At 25.3% G+C, this 21,857-nt stretch overlaps 1 long non-coding RNA gene across 1 annotated transcript in view; it reads left to right on the forward strand.

Annotated features, from left to right (window-relative positions):
- The window catches only part of LOC129605790 (uncharacterized), a 123,145-nt gene that overhangs the window by 72,779 nt on the left and 28,509 nt on the right, over window positions 1–21,857 (forward strand). Inside the window, exon 2 of the long non-coding RNA XR_008696734.1 lies at window positions 2,172–2,708. This is a non-coding gene — a long non-coding RNA (uncharacterized LOC129605790). The remainder of the gene's footprint in view (window positions 1–2,171; window positions 2,709–21,857) is intronic.

Consider the following 21,857-nt stretch of genomic DNA (forward strand, 5'->3'; position numbering starts at 1 on the left):
CTGCTAATCCTTTTCAATCTTTTGAAAATTTTTTTACATTAAAATATTCGATAATTAATATTTTATTGTTTCCGTCGCAATTTATGCAATTTTTACGATAATATCTAACTCAATACTTTTTATTTAAAAATTGTTTATTTTTATCAATAAATTATAATTTATTGATATTAATAAATTGTTTATGAATAATTTTTAAAGTCATTGCTTGTCTATAACTAGATAAAAAATTATTTAAATTCAGTTTATTGGCTATGTCTATTGATCGTGAATTGATTACAATAAAATATTTAAAAAAAAAAAAAAAATATTAAAATTTGGCTAAAACATAAATTATTTTTAAAATTAAATTAAATAACAACTTTCAATTTTATATTTAACAATTTTGCCCACTTTCACGCCCATATCCTGTACATTATTAAAAACTTCATGTTTTTTAACAAAACATTTGTTAATTAATTATATTTTTTCAATTGTCTCTATATCAAGCAAATATTCACCTCTTTAACAAACCCGATACAGTTGATGTAGCATTTAAATTGTTTTTTTTTCATATTTAATTCAAAAATTCTTATATAAATAAACAAATTTCAATTTCAAAAAAAGAAAGAAAAAAACCCCACACACATGTTACTATTTATAAATATTTTATTAATAAATTGATATTGATTATCAATGATATCACTTAAAAACAAAGGTAAATGAAATCACAAAAAAAATAATATGGGCGTTAAAAAAAACCGCGCTCTCTACCAAAACTACTCTTTTCATACAAAAAGGAAAAAATGTAATTTTTACAATAGGGAAAATGTACAGATGGTATTGAATAACAATAAAATTACAAGCAAAATACAAAAAATAAAAGTTTTTAAAAATAAATATTTGTTTTCGAATTTTTGCGAAATATCAATATTTGTGATATCCTGAAAGAAATAAAGTAAACAATAAGGAAAAATAAATCCTATAGTGATAAAACAGGATAACCATAGAATAAGTTTTATTATAGAAAATTTTTAAATTTTTTATGTATTAGGTAATTTTGCTGAAAATTTTTGGTATTTACCCCGTTTTGGGAAAATTGAAATTTATTTCAAAAAAGAAATATTTTGTATAAAGTAAAACATTTCACAGCAAAATTTCAAACAGCAATAGCGTTTGAAAAGTCATAAGAGGAGATCAAAAATAAAAATGATGTCTCATTAAAATTATTATTTTATTATCATGTCTTGTATTTAGTAAGAATCACAAATTATTTGGAGCTGCTTATTTTTTTCTCGAAAAAATGTCTCTCCATCTCAGAAATAACTGAAAATTTAACTAATGAGAAATGCTAACCAAATTTTTATAAAATATTTAGAGCTGTGACAGCTATTCAATTTGGATTTAATCGAAATTCTGGGTTATACACAACCCCAAAAAGAATATATTCATATCTTTAAGACCATAAATCGTAATGGTATTCAAATTTCCCAAAAGGAATCTGCTTATGAGTAAAATTTGGTTGTTATTGCATAAATTATTACAATAACTGTTATAAAATTCTAATTTGGCCATTTATCCGAAAATGAAAGGCCATAAAATTTTCAAATGTGGCAATAACGAATCTGACAATAGGGATAATACATCTCAACAAAAATTGGTGACGATTACAATACAAAATTGAAAACAGTTTGGACGGTATTTTAAAAGCCATTGCAAGTACACGATCAAATTGAACAGAAGGGTCATCGTTTTAAGGAGCAATTCAATAGCTGTTCAATGAATTCTCCTATAGGATGTAATTATAACTGAAAAGACTTTCGTAGGAGCATCATAGAGTTGAAATAGTCAACTGGTATCATTTTTACTGTTATTCATAACTTTGAAGGCAAATACCTATAAGTTAAATATTTGAAGCCTATTTCAAAAAAAAATTTCCTTACAGCATGACGAAAATTGAAGTGAAAAAGAGAAAGTTTTTCCTTTCAGTTTCATTTTAAGTTTTTTTTTTACATTTCCTTTTTGTGATTTTTTCTGTAATACGATTTTGTTGAAGAGCTTTTTAAAAGAGCTTACCTGAATTAACTTCGATTACCCTCAACTAGCTACCATTAAAAAATTGTTTAAGCACATCAACAAGAAATCGTTACGTAAAAATTATACAATAATTTTTCTCTTTTCTGTTTTCTTTTCAGATACGAAAAATACTTGTATGTTTAAAAACCAAGGACAACTTTTAAATATGCTTGACTTTGAGTGAAAAAGTGAATACAAAAAAACCATAGAAAAACTGCAAGCAAAGAAAAATGAAGTGAAAAAATTTTTGAATCGTTAAAAATTCACAAAAAAAAAACAAACAAACAAAAAGCTAAGGAAAGGCTTTTTGTTTAACTTTCATCTTAACTTTTATAACGTTACTTACGCTATTTCTGAAATTTTTTTTACTTTTTTTTGTTATTTTTTTAATTACTACTTAGTCAATTTAGTTAAATTGTTGTTATAGAAATTTTTTATTTTCAAATTAATTAAAGTTTTATTAAATATTAATGATATTTAAATTTAGTTAATATTAAAAAAAGAAAGAAAATTGTAAATTTTTAAAAAAATTTCAAATTTTAATTTAAAATTCAAGTGATATGCATCTACATTTTGAACGGAACGTAAACACAAAATGCGACTGTTCAATATTATCTTTATCATGGATGGGAAAGGTCCCTGACGATATACCAGAGGTAAGGTTTTATCATTTAAAATTTTTATTTACTAAAAAATCAATTATACAATCATGTCCTGAACCATTTAAAAAGCGCTTATTTGGAATTTGGGACTAATTACGATTCATATGAACATGTTAAAAGCTTCTGGAGGAAAACCTTAAATTTTTCTAGAACAAAAAATATTTTATAAATTCCATAATTTTTTCCTAATCCCTTAATATTTTTCTAGAAAATCAACTGATTTCTTAATGTTAATAGAGTTTCAATTAATATTGCAAGATCGCAATCAATATTCCTTCTTATCATGAAATAAATTTTAATTAATTTAAAAATAAATTAAGTAAAAGACAGCAGCGATTTCTTTTATGCTTAAACAAAAAATATTTATTTCAAAAATTCTTTATTGAATTTTATATTTAATTTTTTAATCTTTTAATAAACTTTTTCTAAATCACATGATTTAAATATTCTTGAACCATATTTTTTACGTCCAAATGATCGACCATCGATTTTTTCTGGAGTTGTTGTTGTTGTTGTTGTAATTTTTGTTTCATTATCCTTTTTTACTGGCAGTCCATAAATGGTCATATTTACTTTTGATGATGTTACATTTAAGAAGATAATTTGAGTTTTTGATACATTATCGTCATAATTATGAACGATTTTATTAAAATTCTAAAAATAATTTATTAAAAATTTATTTTAATATTTTAATTAACTTTGAAATTGAATAAACATTTATATAAAGAAATATAAAATATAATATGCGTGTATATTAGAATCCAGATAATTTTAACTATTTCGAGTTAATAATTTTTTTAATCTCATCTAATAATATTATGCACGGATCTCGAAGTCTAGATAAAGCTTTTATTAAAATATTACCGGAGTTACTGTTCATTTTACAAAATGAGTTCACACGTCTGAATGTCAATTTCAAAATTTATGGATTGGAATAAAAGGAATTTCCATTGGATATTGTACCACTATACGAGTATATAGATAAGTTAAAAAAATTATTTATCAAGACGCCCAATTAAAACATTGTTTATTTAAGTTAAGTTATGGATGCAACACTGGATAAGTGCCCGGCTTTTAATATTTTCTATTGTTCAAAGAAACATAGTTCGCAATTTAAATATTTGCATAACAAAGGAAATAAACTCTTTTGGAGAGACAAAATAGCACCAATTTATTTTGCACTACCTCCAATCCAATAACTTTCCTATAATTTGAAAATTAATATAAATATGCTTGATTTATCAAATTAAAGTACAGTTTATTAGGAATATTTCAAAGTTGAAAAAAGATTTTGACTTAGAAGTCATGGCATTCCGGCTTTGGAATCGAACCAATTATTTCAAAGTTCATCTGTCTTACATATCAACGAAGTTGCAACAAAATCACAAAAAATGCAAAATCAAAATCTAAAAGTCTTGAACAGTAGTATCCCGAAATTAATTAAGCTTTGAACATTAGCTGCAACATGAAAAATTGTATCAACTCATAAGGTTGAACTTAATTCTATATAATTGATCATTTTGATATACAAGAAATGTGCTGCTTTCGATATCCAATTATCTGAATTCTACTGTAATTGTTTATTAAATTTGAATTGTACAATTTTCGAATATGAGTTTTGTTGTTTGCATTTATTTAAAATAAATACAAAATTTAAAATAAAATATGTAATTACATTCCCTATAGATAAAATTTTAAAATAAAATGGTGATTTTTAATAGTTAATTAATTATTTGATTGTCAATAAAGTGAAATGGAATTAAAATATGATTGCATAAAATAAACATAAAATTTTAAATTAGAAAAAATCACAAAATCAATTAAAATTTCTAATTTGTTTTCAAATCAATCAATTTTCAATTTCATTCAATATTTAAATTGCAATCAAATTGGATTTAAATTCAAACGAATATTCCCTTGATAATTTTAATTATTAAAATTTTTAATATGGTTTCTATTTTAAGCTGACAAAAATAAATCTTTTATTTGATATTTAAAAATCAATTAAGAAAAATTTAATGAGAATTTCCAAATTTTAAATTAATTTTTTAAATTTCGAATAAAATTTTCATGAAATTTTCTATCATAATTTTTAATAAAGTTGAACAAATTCAATATAAGAACAAATTTAACACGTACATTACGTATTTCTTTGGTTAAAGAAAATAAAAACCACCTACGTGTACAAAATCCAATTATCTAAATTATTTATAAAAATATATGTACTTACGTCTGATAGAGATAAGTTAGCAAAAGTGAAATAAAAATCCTCATAATCAAAATGTGTTATATATGATAATTCCTTAAATGAATCAGTTTCACGATAATCAACAACAATTAATTCATCACCTTCTGCTCTTTTACCAAAACCAATCCAAGACATTTTATAATTTTTTGATTCTTTCATATTAGCCATTACAGCAAATAGAATCACAATCGTAACAATATAGAATTTCATTATTTTAATTAAATAATTTTTTCGTAAGAGAAATGTTATTTCTTAAAAATCGTTCGAAATACTGCAAAGAATTTCAAAAGAAATATAAAATATATATAAATAAATAATTGTAACTTTATACTAGAAAATTCCAATTAAATGACGTTTTCACTTTGAAAATTTTTAATTTCTCTTCTGAAAATTTTGATGTACAAAGACGTGATTGTTATCATAAAGATTTTAATATCTTAATTTTGATAAAATATGAAGATAGAGTCAATAACTATTTTTAGAGTAATCAATTTTTATTGGATTTTTTCTGTTTTTCTAGCATTTTTACCGACCGTATTGTGTAAACAATAGGTAGGTTATGTGATGGCAACAAATTTTGCATATCGAGTTTTCGGTGGGAACGTACTTCTCCATAGTAGGGAAGTGTAAATAAACTATTTTTAGCAACCTGTCGGTCTGTCGGTCTGTCGGTCTGTCGGTCTGTCCGTCTGTCGGTCTGTGTGTGCACGCGTGTATCTCAAGTTCGGCTGAACCGATTTTGATGAAATTTTATATGTAAGTTTGTTTCCACCATGGCACGGATCGATCAACTTTTGGTATATATCAGGCCTCGGGAAATGCACTTTTTAGCGGGCCTGTTTTACATTTTTGAACATTTTGAAGAAAATATTCAACCGATTTACTTGAAATTTTATATATAAGCTCAGCTCGCCCGTCCGCGAAAATTCGTATGTTTTGGAAGAAATCAGGTATCGGCAACTAGACGTTTACTATGGGCCAAATACCACATTTTTGTGTATATAAATAGAAATAATCAACCGATTTCATTGAAATTTAATATATGAACTCCTCGTATTAAAACAATGAACATATAAATTTTTTGGAAAGATCAGGGCTCGAACACGGATTTGCGGGCCGATTTTACATTTTTCACCATTTTGAAGAAAGTATTCAACCGATTTACTTGAAATTTCATACATAAGCTTTGCTCGATCTTACGCAAAAATTCCTAACTTTTGGAAGAAATCAGGCATCAGCAACTGGGCGTTTACTACGGGCCAAATATACATTTTTGTGTATATAAAGAGAAATAATCAACCGATTTCATTGAAATTTAATATATGAATTCCCCGTATTAAAACAATGAACATGTAAATTTTTTGGAAAGATCAGGCATCGGCAACTAGACGTTTACTACGAGCCAAACATACACTTTTGTGTATATAACGAGAAATAATCAACCGATTTCATTGAAATTTAATATATGAATTCCTCATATTAAAGCAATGAACATATAACTTTTTTGGAAAGATCAGGGCTCGAGAACTGATTTGCGGGCCGATTTTACATTTTTCACCATATCCACAGAACAAATTGATACAATTTTTTGAAATTTGATATTTGAGTTCTGGTTGTTACCGAAACTAACTGGCGAGCATTTCAGGGAATTCGGGTAGCACAAAGCGAAACTCTACTAAGAGCCAAATTTACATGTTTCTAAGTATGTTAACTATAAGCTTACTAATGTCCTAAAAATTGTAAAGAAGTATTTAACATTCATTTTTATAATATTCTGTAACACTTTCATTTAACTAGACAATACACAATGCGGTCGGTTATGTGCTGACCACATCAGATTTTATTTTTTATTTAGTCGAAATTATTTTAGAATGATGAAGCATATGTGTTTCGTATGCGATTCACAATAATTTGAAACAAAGAAATTGGGAACAAAATAGAGTTAGGAAAAGAGTTTTAAGCAAATTTTTACTTATTATCGGCTTTATATATTAATTTTTGAAATTAGTTTTCAGAATTAGGTGGAAACTTTCAGAGAAATAACTCACGCCCTCTAATGCCTAATTTTACAATAATATTATTCTAAAATGAACAAAACTTAACATAAAGTGTTTACATATTGCATTTGGAATATAAGTAAAACCTATACGATTTGAATGTTTACTAGCCAGCTGTATGCGATATAAATTGGAACGTTTAAATTCGAAGTTATTCAATATAATTAGGAGTACACTGAAGAAAAATTGCTCAATGGTTTTCATTCTATTACAAAATAAAGGAATTCGACATTTTGTAAATATGTATATGGCGAAAAATGTTGGCAAATGTTGAAATTAAAATGAAATTTTTTAACTGTGATATTGCCAAATTTAAATGTCCTTAAAAATTAAAATTGAAAATATCTAAAATATGATTCGAATGTTGTTTCACAAAGCGCTTCACCAAATTAATACTGTAATTTTTTTAAATCGCATATTATTGCATTCCTGTATGCAAACATATGCAATAAAATAAGAACCTTTTGTAAAATAATCTTTAATTTAGGCAAACTTATAATAAACTATTTATAATTTTTTGTATCTGTATATTATGACTTAGAAGGGTACTTAACATGCTTAAAACATTCATTTTTATTTTTTTAAGAAAATCTTAAATAGTAATTTTACTTAAGAATCCTTTTTTCTTATTAAATTAGTAATACAAGTGATTCAGTTCAAATGTTAAATTTCTTTATAAAAGAATCTTAATACAGGTTTTCGATATATGTACATACATTTAACTCATATGTTTGTATGTACAAAATACTGACATATTGTTAAGGTATAAGTTAATTTTGTATTCAGATCACGTTTTCTTTTCTTACTACTTAGGCAGTTACTGTTACGACTATCAAAAAATATCGACAGAAATATTTTTGGGCTAAAAAGCTTTTCATTTTTAATATTTTATTTTTTTCTTTTTGTATTTTCTGTTTTTTTTTTTTTTTTTGGCTCCTTAAAGATAACTTTTTAGTTAGTCTGTTTCTAAGTTAATGCGAATAAAAATCATTAATACTGTAATTTTGTTGAATGAAAATAATGTGGTTAAATTATTGTATTATGTAATAACATTCATTTGTACAAGTATAACAAGAATATAACACGTATAATACATTTAAACTTTTATATAGAATATACAAGTAAAATGAGAAAATGTTCTATTTTTGTTCTTGAGTAAAATACAAAGTTAGTACTATAAAATTTAAGTAAACGAGCATAATATGAGATTAGAATTGAGTTCGCCTTAATTTATGCAAGAAATTTTTAATCAAAGAATAAACCGATTACAAATGTACCTAAACTACTTTATTATTATCATGTTTAATTTTTTTCAGTTAATTACTCTTTTGTGTTATTAATTCCAGTTTTCTAACTTCAAAACTATTCCAATGTTGCCCGTATTGTGAATGTTTTCCTCTTAGGGATAAATAAATGCAGATACAAATAAAAAAATTTCATATAGTATACAGAATTACATGCATATACTTGCAGATTAGCACAGTACAAAATAAAATCGAATACCATTTTATTGAAGGAAGTAATAGTTAAAAGAGCCCGTAAGGTATACCTACTTTTTAATATATAACACGATATGTTGAAAAAGAAATTTATTGATTTTAGATTATTACTTGTGACCCTTCCTCATTAATGTGAGGATTATATACTAATAAATCTAATTGATATACAACAATGTTAATATATTATGTAATAACCTTGCAGAAAATTTGTTATTTTCATGAACATAACGTCCAATTGACCTTTAAATATTTATTAACGATTATTTGTTTGTAAGAGAGAAAGGAAGAAAACAAAAAGTGAAAATCGTTTAGGTGTACAACTATTAGACAGAACAAAAAGAAAATAATTGGATGACAATTAATAGAAAATCTAATAAATGAAAAATAAAATTTTGATATGAATGAAAGTTAACTATTTGGATTTTGTCTAGACAAAAGTAAATAAAAAAAAAAATTTCTCTTATTGCAAGTCAACAAATATCTAATTTGTTCATATTTTTTTGGTGTAATGATCATATTATGAATTATAAATAACGTATATTTCCGAATTTATAAAAGTCTATATTAATTTAATAACTCTGATAACAAATATAAGGATTCCCCAAATAAATTTTATGTATGTATATAATTTCATTGCATTTTCATAACACGAATCTAGAAAGTGAGGCTTTTTTGACCACAAGCTTTTACAAATTTGTTTTAAATTCGCAAGAAACGAAATATGTACCGGATACTTTTGTTAAGAAAAAGGTACTCACTTCAAACTAAAATATCTTAGATGTCATCAATTCCGAAATTTGTCGAAAGTTGCAATCATTTTTCTCAGTGAATATTCTCACCAACTTAAAACTGCGATTTTATATGATATTTTGGCCAGTTGACTGATCTAAAATATCCTTTAGTACTACTTTTTCAACAAATTGTTTTGACAGCTTGAGTAGTAGTAATTTTTCCAATGAACAATCAAAGCAGAGCTAGGTTATTATTATATTTTCAAAAATTTTATAAAATTAAGTAATTATGTTAAACGTTAAATTTCAACAATGGTCTATAATCCCTATAAATCGAACTAATATTCGCCAATAAATCAAATTCCTTAGTTTTTGCTGATTATTTTTTAAAATTTTTTAAAATTCGTTCAATTATATAAAATTTTCACTTCTTAACGTTAGACAACCTTAATAAAATTGGTGTTCAATTAACTTTTTAACTTAAAATGCTTTTAAAAAATTCACATACCAGAATTTAAATACGAGTATACGAGTACTAAAAAAAAGTAAAACTAATGCAAACTTAACCTGAGATTGTGTAAAAATTTTAAAATTAAATTTGCATAACTATAGTTAAATTTATAGAAACAGTGAAATTTTTTTTCCAGAAATGAAATAAAAAAATAAAAATTATCAGAAAGATTACATTCTTGGCCCGAGGAGTATTTTGTATCGCCCTGTGGGGTTAATTATGAAAATTTCTATACGGAAATGAAAAAATTTATTTTTCAATTATTTAAAAACTACGAATTTCGATTTAATGATCAAATGACGGTGAACCAAAAATTTTCTTAAAATCAAGAATGGAAGAAACGAACGAAAAAAATTTTAATTATTCCCAATTGAATAAAGTTTTCTCTATTTGAACAAGTTTTTATTAAATTTTAAACTAAAAACTGGAATTTAAATCACAAAATTTTTCGCATACGACAACTATGATTTTAAATACCCTCTTTAAAGAATTTTAACCCTTATTTTATTTGAGTTCAAAGCGTCATGTTATTATTATAAATTTTTTTTTTTTGCAATTCACAATTATTTAACAAAACGAAGAGAAAACAAGCGATTCTTATAAAAAATGGAAAAAAAATTTTCCATGAAAATATTGACGAAATACTCGAAAAATCTAATTTTTTATTCATTAAATTAATTATTTTTTTCATTACGTTACGGTACTTGCACGTTCATACCTTTAATTCATACTTTATGGATTTTTGCGGTAAAATGCATTTTCTACCCACCGAATTTTTGTTTCCAGTTTACTTAATACAGATTGACATCCATTGTAGTGTACCATAACTATAGAATTAAATAATACTGCTGTACCTACTTATACTTATTATTATAATACATAAACCTGAATCAAAATTTCTTAGCCACCTACCTACATATTTTTTATAGTGCAACAAACTTATATATCCTGTAAGTTTACCCATGCATAATGTATGTATGCGAATAACGATTTTATTAAAATATATATGTGTGTGTAAATTATAGAGTATATTCGTTCAGCTTTTCATATATATGAATGCATTTATGCGGTTAGTTCTTAATTTAAAACATGTTGTACATGGAATTTATATAAAAACTTTTAGTTTAAAGTATAAAAAAATTCAAAAATTCAAAAATTTCTTAAATAATTATTTTGAATTTTAAAATGCGTTTATAATAATCGAAACAATGATAGTTTAACTAATTTTACAGGGCTTAAAGTCTCTTGTATCTTTTCTTCTGTATCTTGTATCTCTTGTATTTTTAGGATCCAAATATTGTATATGTAAGTATAAAAAATAAATAAAAAATCTACACCAAACTGAGAAGAAAAACCTATTGGTCCTGTCTACTTTTTGATACTCGTACGCCTTCAGGCAGAAGAGAGAAGTTGTATGGCTATATAAAATGTTAATTTATAAAATGTTACTTCTTATACTACCACAGCCAAATTCAATTATAATGCTGTTGAACAATTTAACCGTTTCCGAAATAGGAGCAAATTAATTTGCAGTTGTATGGCAGTCATTTGAAGGGTTGTTTTTCTCTGACTCGATTTAAATAGTGTTCGTGTGGCAACTAACTAAATACAGCCATACACATTAATACAACTAAATAAAGCTTCCTAATGGCTTCTTCACGGGTCGTGTACCTTTCAGGTGGAAGTTTTTGCCATATTGAAAGCATGCTAGATCTTGGGGGGTCTCCGGGATAGGGTCTGTAATGTCACAATATTGAAGGACAACCAGACCACGATTCTGACTCTAAAGTCGCCAAAGGTAGGCTTAAACCTGATGGGCCAATGCTGCCGTGACCTGGCGGGGATGTGCCCTCATCATAGTCGTACACTCTTTTGGGTCCTGGACTACCATAATATAGCGGCATGACTCAGCCATGGATATTTCCGTGGCGGAGCGGGTTTTTGTTACATGCGCGACGACAAGAAAGATGTGGCCAAAATACGACCATGAAAAATCAGATGGGCTCCTGGTGATGTCTCGCAGGGTCACTGCCTCCCTGACGGCAGTCTACTAAGAACACTGGCCGTTGGGTGAGCATGCATCTGGGCTGGAATTGCTCCTCAACACATCGTGTCGCAGCTGCCGGGAAATGGACAAGAAGGAGACCATTTTGCACTATCTCTGTGAGTATCCGTCTTCGGGCGGGGCCAGACTGGTCAGTTGGGCCAGAGCTTAAGTGACGGGGGTGAACGAAATACCGAAATTTCGCATCGGGGATTTAGATAGATTCCTCAAAAGAACAGAGTGGCTTAGATAAGCCGACTATAATCGAGCGCTCAATGATGGCCTGTTGATCATGGAGTAATGGCAGCAAAACGGCACATTCGGATTAGAATGTAATAGAATGCATTAGAGCTGCTAATTTACTTTCAATAACATTTTACTTTCTACAAGATAATATACGAACTTATGTTGGAAAAAAACTTTTGGAATTTGATCTTAGAAATTTCATTGTGGAGCAGCAATAAATGATTTAATAATTTTAAAATATGGTTTCATAATATTAGTTGCAACAAAATGTTTTCTTTTTTAATTTTATCAATTAAATTTAATTTTTGCAACTAAAATTTTATTATAAAATGTTTTCCTTTTTAATTATCCAAGTTAAAATTTATTATTATTATATTTATTATAAGAAAAAAAAACAAAATTCTACAAACTCAAGAAAAGCTTGTTAAAATATTAAATTTAAATCTCATTGCAATGCAAGTTTCTAACATGGTTTTTTCTAAATTATTCATCTTTTATTCATTGCTCTATTTTTTGTATATGTTTACAAAATAAAAATTACAAAATATTATTTAACATAAAAACGTAGAAGAAATAGAAAAAGAATGGGAGAAAGTTGAAAGCTCTCAGGTTGTACAAGAAGAAGTCATTCGAATATTAAAATTTTGTTTCCATCTCTCTCTTTGTGTTATTCACTCTGCGAATGAATTAATAACGTCTGCTAAATTACAATGAACAAAAATTTTTCATTTAAATTTATTCTCCATTATAACAGTTATTATTTTTTCAAATTATCAAAATAAAATTATAAAAAATGAAGTGCAGAAATCTTTGTTTTTTTTTTTGGTTTTTTATATTCACATGAAATTTCACAATGAAGACACCATATCAAAAATAAAATTTTGATTAGCATTTCATTTTTGCCTTTTGAGTTTCAATCCGGAATTTAACCTCAATCATATTGATAACTTAAGCAAGGTAGTAAGGAATGCTATCAGAAGTTCATTTTAGTGTGTAAGCTATTTTAATTTTAAGATTACCAAAAAATACAATTTTTTTATTGTTCTAAATGCACTTATTCTTGGAGAAGCACATATAAGAATAAACTAGAGTACAATTAATTAAAATAAATTAAATCAAAATTTTTTTATTCGTACAAAACTAATTTAGAAACTTTAAAAATACACAAAAGCTATAACAAAAGTCCTTTGAGAAAAAATTTTTAATCTTCGATTTAATTATTCTCTAGATTATTTTACTGAAATGAAAATTACTTTTGTAATCACGTTTTTGATTACATTTTGAGAAAATTACAATCAAATTTATATTAAGTTTTTTCTTGAAAATAAAGAGGGTAAAAATTTTAAATTAAAGACGAATATGGTTGATTAGAAGGGCTTGTATATGTAAATACGTATACATAATTGAAAATTTGGGAATTTTGAATACACTCTTCATTTCCTTTTGTATCGAAATTTGAGCTTTTTAATATTTTTTTATTAAAAAAAAAGGGGCGGTTACCTATTTGGAAATTTCAAAGAAATCAAGATGCATAACTGGCAGGAAATACGATAGATCAAAAGTTTTTATATAGATTTTCAAGAAAACTTGTAAAGAATTTTTATTTTGGCATAGGGTTTCATCTATCACTTATTTATTTGTTTAATCTTTGTAATTTATAATACAGCAGTGCGTTTACAGAATTTATTTTAAAGTAATAAGAATTTTATATATTTTTAAAGAATTTTTGAATATCCATTTGATTTTATAATTCATTTATTTTTAGGAAATGTTAATTTTTAAGAGAAAAACATTGTCTCTTGCTTTACTAGCTTGCTTTATCAAAAACTTTGAAGTGCTTTTTCTATCACAGAAAAATCAAATATGAAAAACATTTCAGACAACCTAAATTTAATCCTTAATTAAAATTAATAAAACCCCACCGCAATTCTTAAATGTTACACATATTTTAAGTACAATAATTTCCATCTTTCGGATATTCCATCAAGTGAAACCACGTCGTAAAATACCTAAATTATCATCTATAGTTTAAAAAATTTATAACTAGCTGGTTTCATTAATAACCTCCACTAGATACATTTTCAAAATCAATACTATCTAGAATATCTTCATTGTATTTTATTGGAATTATTTTTCATTTGAGTGAATTGAAATATAGATTTATGAAATATATATATAAGATACCATATACATAAACATACATAAATACATACTTACAAAAGCATATTCAAAATTTTAATTAATGTTCATTGATTTGAAAAATTAAAATTTATTATTTTATGAAATTTTAAAATTAACTATAGTTCATCAATTTAAGAACTTATAGCAAATATATTGATTTTGTTTTTAACTAATATCTTTTCACGTCATATACTCTTTGATACAACTTTTAGAAAATATGAATAGAAATGGAAGAAAGTTTTCTCATTTCCAATTTAAAATAAACGATTTTTGTTTGTGACGAACATGTTATTTATGACACAATCGGTTCTCCCCAAAACTTATTGAATTTTTAATTTCTTAATTCAAAACTATAATACAAAGTACCCATAATTCTCTCCATTTCGGACATTACGATCTCACGATACCTCCAGCATAAAAATTATGTATGGCCAAATTGTATGACCAAAAGTTCTTTGGAACATTTTTAATTTTTCTTCTGAAAATTACTGGAAAATGCATAACAATAATGGCATTTTCTTTATTTAGATCTATTAAATGACAAAAAAAAGTTCCGAATATTACATTGCATTAACTTCGAAAACTTCCAACCTAGTTATAGATATTTGTCATACAGAATTTTTTTAACCTTCTCAACTCCACGAACTCCCCAAGACAAAAATTTTTTTTCCAAAAAACTCAAAGGAATCACTCCGAAAAAGCTTTAACACCAGTTGCGTACAACCTTATGTAAGAATTCAATGGGCACATTATGCATAATTTTTTTAATAAATTTTACCTCTCTGTTCCAAGTTCACAATTTAAAAACACGTCACACAACATCATTTCATCTTTTATTTTTAAAGTGAAAGGCTTCTGATAAAACTTCTGATTGTTGTATGTCAATTAAATTGGAGTGTTTCATTTTATATAGAAATATGAAAAACAATAACGCTAGTACTACAATTTTTAAAAAAATCAAAAAACAAAAAATAATTAATATTTTGACATAAACATGCTTGGTTGCCATTATCGTAACTTTTATTCTCGTATATAAAATATTTACTTTTTTATCGTCTTTGATTTCAGTTCTTCTTTTTATTATTTTTTATTAATTATTGATGAGGTTTCATTCCATTTAAAATAGCACCGGTACGTGAGCGCATATACATACATACATATAGTTATTTACTATGTTGTGACTTAACATACATTTTATTCTTTAACTTACCTTAATATTTTTAATACGCGTAAGCTTTGACACATAAATAAAGAAAAGAAAAGAGAAAAAATTGAATATAATTGATGGAGAAAATATGGAACTTTAAGTTAAATAACTATAAAGAATAAATAACAGAATTATTATTTTATGCACTGCATAATACAAAGATTCTAGAGCATGTACATAGGTACCATGGGTATTTAAATATGAGCATTGAAACTATATGAAAAGCAGTAAGCTTTAATAAGCTGCTAAAGAATTAATAAAGAATGTCAGACATATTTTATAGAATGTTTATACAATTATGGAACTTGAATTAGAGTTGGCAGATGTTAATTATTTTTATATGAAATTTTAAGAAAAGGTTTTTGAAACCAAGGAAGTTGAAAATTTAAAAAAGAAAGTTTGGATAAATAACATCCGTATTCAAACGCATTATCAGTAACAGGTGTAATATGAACAATAAAAATGTAATCGAACAAAACAAAATAGACCATTTAATCTTTAAATAGTTTAAAGCAAGAAATAGAATTCTTAAATTAATTGTATTGTTTAATACATATATGTTAAAACACATACATATGTGCTTATGTATATAACAAGTTTTTTATCGGAGTAATGAAAACGGTGAAACATGTATTGAAATAATTCACTTATTCATTGCTATATAATTTTGCATAAATTTAGGAGAAATCTTAGAGTAATCATTTTCGAAAAAACAAATATAAGGCTTAAATTATATTGCTAATTATTTTAATTAAGACATATTAAGACTACCTATATTACATTTATTGTTACACAAAGGAACGGACAAGTTAAAATCAATGAGCATGTTTTCATTCCTAAAAATAAACTAAATTTGAAAACCGTGTTACCACTTGATTTTTCATAAATTCTTATTAATATTCTATGGTCATAATTTTCTTATTGAAATTTTTCTCATTCGTTTCAAATTAAAAACTTTATGTACTTGTTAAGTTGGCAATCTTATTTTTTTATCGTTCATTTTAACTAGAAATATGATATTCTTGTATAGGTTCTCGCATTCATATATATAAAAAGAAATTACTTTTTGTTTCTACATTCTGATGAGAATCTGAGCTCTTATAACTTCTAAATAGAAAAAATAAAAGGATTATAAAAAATTAAGAACAAAAACTGTAAAAATGAAAAAAAAAAAATGTATTAAAAGGGAAAACGAACATAATGAATTTTAATTAAAATTGTCATCTAATATAAAGGAACAAAACATTATCATTAAATCGCGTTATAAAACATGAACTGAACGTATAGTAGATTTAATTCTCCTATCAGTATGTAACTCTATATACACATATGTTCTTCTTTATAGCATACAATGCAATAGAGTATTTGAAGAATAAGAGATATACGATAAAATATACATACATTTTTGTGAATAAAATGTATAACAGGACAAGTACAATTTTGAATTTATAGCCTAGATATCCTGTTTACTTTCCTTTTTGTTTGTATTTAAAATTTAAAAATTTATTCAATATAAATGAAAGCGCATCAAAAATAATGTTTGACCCAGTCAACTTTAATTATTTTTAACATGAATTACTTTAAAACGTAAACGTATAAACTTATATATGTGTTATACTTGTATATTTTAATGGTATATATAGTATGAATAGTAAATAAAGTAATGAAGACAAAATTTATTAAAAAACTTTAGTTTTCCACAATTCTTTTATATTATATTTAAATTGTATGTGGAGTAAAATAACAAAGATGACAGAATATTTTTATCAGCTTTAAAAGATTTACATTCGTATTTGAAATGAACATCTATTCAGTTACTTTTTATGGGCTTGCAATGCAATATAATTTGAAATTATAATGAAAGTTTCCAGAATTTTAATTGAAATTATGTTTAGTTTAGGTTGTTTGTAAAGAAAATGAATTGGAACCAAGTTTTAATACTTAAACATATTGAACATAATTTTCCTAAGTAGAGTAATTAATGGTTCTTCTAAATGAAATTAGAATCCGTTGCTTATTCTAAAATGAAATCTGTTAGCAAAGTGCAAATAGTAACAGCAAAGCACAGCAAAATTAAATTTTCATTTTAATGGATTAATTTTTTTTCTATCTTATTTTACTATTTTACTAAATGCCATTTAGTTTTACAAATTTTTTTATTAAAAATTATTCAAAATAAAGTTTTAATAAAAAAAAATTTGTTTTTATTCCCTAGAAGTATGAAAAACCGGAATTTTAACAAACAATAACATAGTAGGTGAATTCAAAAGAATGCAAAGTAATTCCTAAAGATCAAAATAAAGAAGGTTTTCAAATTTTTTTTCTGTTATTGAAAATGTAGAAATTATCGTTGGATAATTCATTAAAATCGATTCTTATATTTCATTTTATTTTTATTGGGTTATGGGAGAATTAAGCTCCCCAATAAATCATTTCTTTATTTACGACTTGCACTAAGGGATTGTCAAAATAATCCAAAACTTTAACACTCTTGTGCATTAAAACATATTGATTTTAATTTACTAATCCACAAATTGTTTTTACTACAACTGCAAAATTATATTGTGGCAGTAAGTTTCACAAAAATTTAAACAAAAATAGAACAAACTTGTAACAAGCATGTCGTAATGATGTCATACAAAATAAATTTGCCCTTAATATACATAATGTTGCGTTCTAATATTTAAAATATGTTAAGCATGAATTTGGTGTGCAATGAAAACCTTTTTTCTGTCGCAAGTTGTAAATAAGGAAAAGGATGTAAAATTTTGATTGCTAGCACATTTATTCAACATAATTCGTAAATGTAAATTTTTATATTAATTTATGTATTTAATTTAAGCACACAAAATAATGCGAGATATATATGTATATACATATATATACATATATATGAGATTGCGGTAAATTCATGGACGATGAAAATGATGACAAAAAAATTGTTATTGTAAGTGCAATCAAAAATGCTATGAAAATTATTTGTTCTGTATGAAAATAAATTTTATATTTTTGATTGTGTTAGTAAGCTGCAATATGGAGTCGGAATTGTAGATGTACATGCAATATTTTAAAAATACTAAACTCGGTTTACTCAAATCAAATTTCTGAATTCGAAATAAATTTGAATATTCAACTGCCTTTTTCATTTTGTTAAAATCAGACAAAATAAAACAATTTTTAAAAAAAATCTGATGTGATGAACACGCAACCAACAGCATTTTATATTGTCTAGTTAACAATCAGAACTCAAATGGTACATTTCAAGAAATTCAATGAATTAGTTCCGGCGATGTGGTACAAATTTTGAAATCCGGACCTAGTTCAGTTTTCAAGGCTTGGTCTACCTAAAAAAATTATAGATTCATTGCTTTAACACCTCGAACTCAAATACTAAATTTCAAGGAAATTGGATAATTTTTTTTCTTTATACACGCAAAAATGTTAAATTAGCCCGTAAAAATGTTTAATTCCCGAGACCTGATTTATTCAAGATTTTTTAATTTTTGTTTTTAATTCACTTGATATTGTACGTTGCATTTACTGCGGATATAAGAAAAGTGTTATTTATAGTGCAACACTCAGCGGGTAAGATTGTAAAGAGCGTAAAGTATTACATGAAAATTTAAAAGTTTATGCGTATAAAAGTAAATTTTCTGAACTAACTTGGAACCAATGTTGAAAGCCAATAAAGCGTAAGTTTACGTAATAGTAATAGTCAAAAAGCTTTTCGCTTGTTTTATATCTCTGCTAAAATTAATCTGGATATCGTAATATTATTCAGTTCCACACGATTAAGTTATATAATTTCTAAATTTAATTCAAAAATTAATGCCTAAACTGGGAACTGTATTGCAAAATATTTGGATCTCAAAGTATTTAAACTTTTATAGGGAAAAGAAATTGAATTTGTTCTCCTATTGTTGCATATTTCCCTAATTGAAGATGTAGGTTGAATAAATGTAAAAATATTTATTTTTACGCTTATCTTTTTAATGCAACGAACGTAATTAGATAAAATTAGTGCTCTGCCAAAAGAGTCATATAATTTATATGGCGCAAACGTTTTTCTTATTCAAATGAGTAAACTATTGTGTTTCACTTTCACGTATGCCACAATATTTTATTTTTATTTAATATTAAATTTGTTGGCTGCTAATGCATAGTTATCAAAAATGTCTAAAATTGAATTACTGAAAATACTCGATCAACAAATTATCAAACAAATTTTATATTCTTTTTTCTCATTTAACTTTGAAATTCAAAAAGATTTCTCAAAAATTTTAATGAAAAAATTGTTGTGTTCCGCAAAGGTTGTTCAAAATGTTTTTTTCAAAACATGATAGTCAAGTAATCAATCAACACTTTTCTTTAAATAATTTGTTTAACAAATTTCAATATAATGTGCATGTCCTTGACATAATGAATAATTAATCCCAAAAACCTTTTATTCAACTATACAACAGAAATTATTCTATCAATCATCTATATAGTATATAGAATTTCTATCTCTGAAATAAATCTTCCCTAGCCTTTTTTATATTTTGTTTTTTATTTACAACACAAATTCCAGAACGCTCATAAACATTGTCATTGGAACTATATGTTGTTGTTTTCTTTTCCACTCACATGTTTATAAGGATAATTCATTCATTAATACAATATGATGATGGTAGTTTGTTTTGTGCTTTACTTTATGAAACTTTGGGACCAAAACTAAAATGTTGGTATATTATTTACGAAAATTTTATCACATCAACTATTCATTTTGTACTGCAATATGTATAAATATGTACATAGAATATTTTATGCCACAGTCACATAAGGATATTTAAATATATTTTACATTATGTTATTATGTTATATTATGTTCTATTGTACACAAAACCATATGCATGAATAGAACAGGACTTTTTTATTTTATAAGGTTTTGTATTATTTTGTTCTTTTTGTTTTATATATGGTTTCTATTTTATTGCAGTGACTTTTGACTATAAAATTCTGATCTGAAACACCAACGAAATACAAAAATTCTAAATGTGCATATACAAATATTATGTACAATTGAACAGTGTTTCAGGTTCTTTGTAGGATTTTTGAATTTCTTCTATTTTAAGGTTGAATTGTTTAAATTTTTTTAATATTGATGAAAATTATTAGAATTTTTGCATGAGCTTCACAAAATTTAATTTATTTTTTGATACAGATTGTGTTATTTTGAAATTGACTTCTAAAAGTTGGAATAGCTGTTTTAATTTAATAAGTAGTGTTGTGCCTATACAATTTTAAAATAAAGTGAAAAATTCTAGGAGTAGAAAACTTCAATGTGTTTATTGTTAAACGCAGTAGAAATTCGTTTTTAATTAATAATCTGACCAGTTACCTTAGCTGTGTTATAAAAAGCACTGTACAAGTTTATATTGAATTACATATATTGAAATTTAATAATGGGGAAGACCTTTGCAATAATACTAATTTTTTCCATTATATTTTTTTTAAGTATTGCGTTCGAAATAACAAACATTTGAAACATGTATAAACATGTAAAATTCTACTCAAACCAATAAAAAATATTTAAGAAAGATGTTTTTTGAATTTTTAAAATTTTTGCTTCTTCATGTAAAAATATGGTTACAAAAATTCTACATTTATTTCAATAAAAATAAAAAAAAAAGACAATGCAGTGTCCTTTGCAATATTTTTATTATTTTATTCAATTCTATGCATAAAATTGTTATAATCAAACCTAGTATTAGCTAAAAATTTTTCTAAGCCACGGTTTATGTTCAACTACTGTAAGGAATGATTTTGCAAATATTATTTTTAAATTATTATAATGGGAAATTCCATTACAAGTACCTATTAGACATTATTAGAACTTTTTAAAAATTATTTCAGCAAAAGCAAATTTTTCGATTTTTTTTAAAACTTTGCTAAAATAACCTTAAACAATAGAAAATTCAGTTTATTTGACCAATCATTGATTTTAAGTTTACCATGAAGAAATTTTATTGAATGTTCTTATCAGTTTGTCCTTTTCGCGTATTTATAATTATTATTCACAAAAAATGATTTTGAATTCAAATTATTGACATTTTCTTTATTATTTAGTTATTTATAAATATCGCTTAAGGATGTCAATAATTGGTACAATTTAGGCTAAGAAATTAAAATTCTTTTATTACCACATAATTTTGCATAAATTTAGGGGTAATTTTATTACTCGTACAATAATTTTTGGAAAATTTTTTGAATTGTATTTCCAATTATTTTGGATAAAAAATAAACTTTTACGCAATATAGGGTGATCGAATACAATTTTTAATACTTTTACGCAATGTAGGGTAATCTAACACTATGAGCTTTTAAAATTTTAGACATATTCCGGTTACAGCGTGAGAGAAAAGCTGCGAGGCAAATTC

Source organism: Condylostylus longicornis, unplaced genomic scaffold, assembly GCF_029603195.1.
Source record: "Condylostylus longicornis isolate FDR11 unplaced genomic scaffold, ASM2960319v2 ptg000014l, whole genome shotgun sequence".
NCBI classification, from domain to species: domain Eukaryota; kingdom Metazoa; phylum Arthropoda; class Insecta; order Diptera; family Dolichopodidae; genus Condylostylus; species Condylostylus longicornis.